Source organism: Protopterus annectens, chromosome 3.part0 (assembly GCF_019279795.1).
Source record: "Protopterus annectens isolate FY-2018-M chromosome 3.part0, PAN1.0, whole genome shotgun sequence".
NCBI lineage: Eukaryota > Metazoa > Chordata > Ceratodontiformes > Protopteridae > Protopterus > Protopterus annectens.
Genome location: NC_056731.1, coordinates 570,214,970 through 570,220,969, shown reverse-complemented (window position 1 = coordinate 570,220,969; position 6,000 = coordinate 570,214,970).

Sequence of the window (6,000 nt, the reverse complement as noted above, 5' to 3'; positions counted from 1 at the left end):
GCTGTATACATATCATCCCAGGCATGGGTTGCTATAACACATAGGGACTGTTAGCAGTGGAGCTGACATAACCAACACAGTACTACATATGCAGCAATGGTTTCTACACCTGCGAGGTATGGTGCACAGTACAAGGCAGGGTGTGGAACAGGTCCACAGTAACACTTTCTACATGGGTGCAGTGTTAACAAGGGGAAGGGCCATCACCTACCAACACACCCTATGCCTCACACACATGTATACTGCCGCTAGCATGAATTCACTATAGTTGCACTGCATGCTGTTGAGCACCATATGTAATGCATGTTGACAGAAGGGTAATGGGAGGACTGTGTGTACAAATGTTGTACAAATCCACATGTAGGTGTGTGGTCTGTGTGTGTGTGTGTGTGTGTGTGTGTGTGTGTGTGTGTGTGTGTGTGTGTGTGTGTGTGTGTGTGTGTGTGTATGTGTGTGAGTGTCCATGTATACACAGACAATAGTGGGATTGACCACATGGCAGTGCTACTTCCCCTTGGGATTGTGCTGTACATGTACATGGAGTAAGATATGGGACACCAGGACAACCTGTCTGGTATGTGAACACAGGACAGCTGATAGCATAACAAGGTCTGTAGCACGGATCATGCATTGGGAGGTGAAGTACATACCAGGTATACAAATCATATTGCCAGCAGCAGATAGGTAACTGGCTACCCACATATGCAGAACTACAAATGCAATGGGGAATTACCACAGCACATCAGTGAGTGTATGCAGGTAGTACTGTTGTCCTTATGATGGGTCCCATGTGCAGCAGATGTGGCATGGACTGAGCAAGACTGTAGTGTGAGGCTCTGGTGTGTGACATATGTAGTGAATGTAGCAGCCCCAACCATATAGGGGCCTTGTACACCATTACTGCCCATACACAGGGTAATATATCATGACAGTAGTGAGGCCATATACAACCTACTTCACCCAAGTCAGGGAGGTGATGGAGTAACAGGTAAGGTATTGTAACCACACAGGTAGGCATGGAGAAGAATGATATGTTAATGAGCAGTGGTAATGCGTGTATATTAGCAGTTGCCATGCAGGGTGGGGAACATATGTAACTGAATGTGAGACTGTCTGTAAACCCTGGGAAAGTAAGGTAGTAAGGTGGCTGTCAGTGTGAGTGTATTTGCTGTTATGCAATGCTGTACAGGTCTTAAAGTGTGTATTTGTTTCCTCCACAGGTGGTGAGGTGGGTCAGGGACCCTCCTGCACGCAAACTGACGTAGGTGTCCCTACAGACACCAATAATGATGATGGTACAGGTGAGGCACAGGTGGGGTCGTCAGAGGCCGACACTGCACCAACATGTGTCATCACCCTCCTAGCCACCCCAAGCCTGCACACAGTTACAGTGCCCCCACAGTGCCCCCACAAACCCCATCACATGTGGCCATAGCAGAGTGACAGTTGGCGGTTGGTGGCAATGATCAGGAAAGTGTGGTGTCCATGCCAACTGTGTTGGGTCACAGTCGGAACAACAGGATGTCCAGAAAACCACCACATTGGCAGATGTACTGTGGTGCTCATGGGAGGACATCAGGTCTTCATGCCCCTGGCAGAGGCACCACAACTGTACCACCAGACGCATGTTTCAGGCTGTAACGGAGGCAAAGGCACGTATGGAAATACACACCAGACAGGGCCTGAGGCTGCAGAGGTTTGCTTTCACAGCTGTAAGTGGCAACCTCCATGAACTCGCTGATGCCCACCGTGAATATACTGAGGTCATGGATAGATGGTGGGGTGAGATGGTGGACCTCCTCAACCGTGGTATGTCTGTGCTAGAACATGTGGTGGGAGTGGTGCGATTGCAGTGTGGACATAGGCCAGAAACACCAGCAGCTGGTGGTCAATGTGGGCATGGAAGGACACACAGCCACTCCCATAGTGGCAGTACCAGCCCCAGCACACCACTGAGGCTGCTGTCCACAACACACCAAAGCAGGCCTCGTGCACTTGGTCCTGGCCAGTCCCAGGCAGGTCCTGGTTCCAGCAGACATATGTCATCATCAGGGGAGAGTAGCACCTCAAGGTCTGTACCTGCACATGCCCATGGAACCTCTGGCAGGCACAGTCAGCGTGTCCATGGCTGGAGGCAGTGAACTGCACACCCTGCCAGGTATGAGCTGCAGCTGTCCAACAACACCTGTATAGGGCAGCCACATGGCAGAATTGTGTGCATTCATACCCACACATTATGCAACCACACCTAGGGTGACCCCATACTGACGCACACCACATCACCATGCCCCAATCAATGAGCCACAACCCTCACCCACACACATGGTGACACATGTTTGGACCACCCTTGGCCTCTGGCACACCAGCAACTCACCCTGTGCATATGATGATACCTGTGCCACATCTCCTGTCATCCATAACATCGATGCAGGGACAGGCTAATATGGTTCTGATGCACACTATGACTGTAATAGAGTGCTGCAATGTACTGCAGTGTAAGATGTTGTCAGGAGTAATGTGTAATGCATACTTGTCAGGTAGTGTAGCCATGCAGCTATGATGACTTTCACACACCCTGTGCATATGATGATACCTGTGCCACTTCCCTGTCATCCATCACACCGATGCAGGGACAGGCTAATATGGTTCTGATGCACACGGTGACTGTAATAGAGTGCTGCAATGTACTGCAGAGTAAGATGTTGTCAGGGGTAATGTGTAATGCATACATGTCAGGTAGTATAGCCATGCAGCTATGATACATATCAGCTGTTTGTAACACCAATTGTTATCCCCATACTGTTATCCATTTGTGCTATAGGCATACATGTGTCAGCAGGAGGATGGTCTGCAGTCATATTCCACAAGGGTATGTCAATGTGGTGACACCATGGCCGTGACATATCTGGTGTACGGTTGCACACATGCCACAGGTATGTATAACATTTATTGCCCATGAAAAAATTGACCAGTGGCCTGCTGGTACAGGTATAATATGCACCCTTATGTCAAAACATCCACATACACACACATCCTTCCTTGGTGACACTGTGTCTAGACCCCTACCTAGGTATGTAGTGCTACTGAACTGTGTGGCTGTCATTGCACACATGACACCATCTGTAGGGTGAGGTATGTACGAGGACACATGTTACATGCAGACCATCCACAGACATGTACAATATGGTAATGGGTGATGTAATGTTTGTATATGGAGAATACATAGTGTGTCATACCATCATATACACATTGATTGATACATAACAGGTAAACACACATCTTAGAGATCTGGTTGTAGTGTTGCTAAATAACTAGCCTGTGTGTCCAATGTATTACAGGTAGGCTGCACACAGCACGTGTAACTGGGCTATATCCTGTTATCTGTTACCAGTATGGGTGATGGTGACAGTGGCCACCAGAGAGTGGTATGTGGGCCATATACCAGGAGTACCATGGTGTAAAGACAGTGTACACAGCACCCACATTGCCCAACGAATATTGTACACACTGGAACCCATCTTGATACTCTGACATACCCACTATCACACATTGGCCATGATGCCAAAACAACCCATTGCATATCACAACAGTGATACCACAGGGATATGCATGTGATGCACACGCCGCAGGCATAGTAGGGTGTTGCATTGTGTTGCCACACCTATGGGTGACAACAACAATATCTGTACTACTGTGTGGCAATGTGTATTGTAATAGGAGTATGTGGCCTCGGAATGGTGTACCCTACAGATATGCATACATGCACACATACACACACAAGGCAGACCTCAGTGAGATTCCCATGCCTACCGAACCATTCATACAACAGTGTTGTGCTGGTACTGCAAGGCACATGTAGCTGTTAGGGAGAGGAGTGTAACAGGCTACATGTTACATTAATGGGGTTGAGATGCACCACACACTATACAAGTTGTACAAATAGGCATCCCCCCAGCCAAACAAGTCTGCCCTGCAATACACTACCAAGTGTTGGATATCCCATAACCAGGGACTGTGACAACATGGGCACACAATGTTACCTGTACTATATCCCACCTGTATGATGTCAGGCTGGTATTGGTAACATATCATGCAGTACAGTCTGGCTACCATGGGTAATGTAGTATTGTGGAAGCCATCAACATTCCCAGGATACAGATACACAGACACAGATATGCAGATACAGGTATACATATATAAATATATATATATATATATATATATATATATATATATATATATATATATATATACATATACATGTGACTACACATACACACACGGTTATATTTACAGTAAGATACATAAGTGGAAGGTGCACACAATATGGAACAGCCACTATGCCTACAGTTGACCCCTAAATGACTGGACACTGCATGTGCCACCCATACAAATGACAATCATTGCCTGTAACATACACCCACAGAGGGGTCATAGGTAAAACACCACCCACAGGCTTGCAGACATAAAAACCTTTAATCGTGTACTATTACAGTTCTACATGCTATGCTGTATAACTGTTCAGACACTGACAACTATATAAATGGAGTGATGCTACTGTGGACCAGTTACAGTAATACAGTAGTCTGGAAAGGTTCACAGCTGTTGCTGCCCAGGCCAAGCCATCCATGTTGTACAATAAGAAAGACACAGTGGGCCACAGGATACCTAAAAATCAACAGTATGTAATGCAGGTGTGTAGTTCAGCAGCCTCTATCTACATACTGTACAAACTTAGTAGGTGGTATAGACATCATATGACCATATGGGTTGTAACTGCTACATAATATGGCATAACTGACACCATCATGAGCACACCAACAAACAGAACAGTTTGTATAGCAGGGGCCAGTAGTCCTGCATTACCCAGATCCAAGTCAGTAATGTATATATAGGTGATGTATATGGTACTGTACATCCAGATACCTTAAGGCAGCTCAGCCCTGATACCCCCACATTTTGTAGCAGCCTAGGTCATTTATGGTGCTCCCCCCTAGACTCAATAATACAGGGCCATATACCACTGTTACATACACTGGGTTCTGCAGTGCATAAGGGTACAGATGTATTGTGTAGTTGATGCCCACACATATATGGCCCCAGCCCCACCGTATGTGTGTGGGTTACAATGGTAGTGGACTGATGGCAGCACTGGCATTGTGTTATACTCCCAGCCCACTATGGATCAACCACCAACATCATGATATATGTGCAAAGCTTGGTATGTAGGTGATGGACAGAGGCTGGAATACAGGCACATATGTGAACATCTGTTGCCATACACTATGCAAGGTGCTGGTGTTACAGGATAGTCTGTAACATACCCTTAGTCAGGGAATTGAGGGTAGAGAGGGTCATGGAAGTAGCCATGTACCGATAACACACAACACACACACTGACAGTGTAATATATGACACAAGACCTGTGTGGTGGGCAGACAAGACATGATAGGCATAGCTCTGGCCGGCATGAGGATAGGCCCACAGTTGTGTGCAATGCAGATGGACTGCATTCCATGGCAAACTAGTATGTACACCCACACCCTGTAACACCAGTAATATACAAAGCATAACACAACTCTACTCGCAGTCTGTCTGTAGTTCCTGGCCCTCCTATAAATATGTGGCTGCCCTGAGTGTGCCAGTTCTCCTGTAAGGGATATTGCTACATGCTGTCAGTAGCACTGCTGCCCACACACATGATGGATATCCATCACACAGGAGATGTAATGGGACCATGCACACATGATCTGGGGATCTATAGTAGGTGGTTGCCTTGACAGTGTTAATTGGGTGTAGGACACATGTGTAATCATGTATATCTGGCTATCTGGATAAGTATATGTACATATATTTCCACCATATGTCCTGGACATGAAGTGTAGGCCAACCCCAGCCTGTATGTTCCCAATGTCGTAGTTGCAAGGGATGTCAGGTATGTATAGCAGGTATACTAGTAGACTATTGCTACTGTTATTGGGATTGTCTTCACAGACATGGT